Source organism: Octopus bimaculoides, chromosome 11 (assembly GCF_001194135.2).
Source record: "Octopus bimaculoides isolate UCB-OBI-ISO-001 chromosome 11, ASM119413v2, whole genome shotgun sequence".
Classification (NCBI taxonomy): domain Eukaryota; kingdom Metazoa; phylum Mollusca; class Cephalopoda; order Octopoda; family Octopodidae; genus Octopus; species Octopus bimaculoides.
The window spans coordinates 39,677,186-39,677,937 of NC_068991.1; positions in this window are offsets into that span (position 1 = coordinate 39,677,186).

Here is a 752-nt window from a genome sequence, read left to right on the forward strand (position 1 = left end):
GTTGCTTTCCTTTCTGATATACTTATTTTTTCATTTATTGTTGCATTTAAGCCGAGTGATAGGCATCGATCGATCAGTAAATAAATAAATATGTTGATAAAACTGGTTTGATGCTTTGCCAATTTTGCGAAAAGTCCACTTAATGGCAGATTGGGGAGGCAGAGTAGTGGAAGTCTTGTTATTGTTGGTGATGATGACGTTCATGCAGTTTGGTATGATGTCTGTGACGATAGAGGTATAGGGCAGTCAATGGCGTCGAAATCGATGATGTGTTGTAGTTGTAGTAGCGGTGGTGGTGTGATATATTCCTTAGTTTTCTATCACCGTCCTCCTTTCTTTCTTCTTGTCAACTTTCCTTCCTTTCTTCATTTTTCGTTTCACTTACATTACTGCCACCTACCGGCCACCAACCGCAATCATCGTTGTTCGCCGTTGCCTTAACGCAGTATAACGGATGTCACTCTACCAACGCGATATTTATTTAAGTTAGATTGTTCAATGCAATTATGAAGATAGACGAGAGCAGAGATTAGCTGTATATAACCTGAATTCTTCTTCTTCTTCTTCTTCTTCTTCTTCTTCTTCTTCTTCTTCTTTCAAGAAGGTTTTGGGCTACTGAAAGTTTTTTTTTCCTTTTTCATATTCCATGTCTGCCATTGGAAAGCAAACAATTGCAACTCATTTCCAAGCAATCATGATCAACAGAATCATTATAATCATGATCATAATTCTTGTTTTTGCTCGTATGTGTT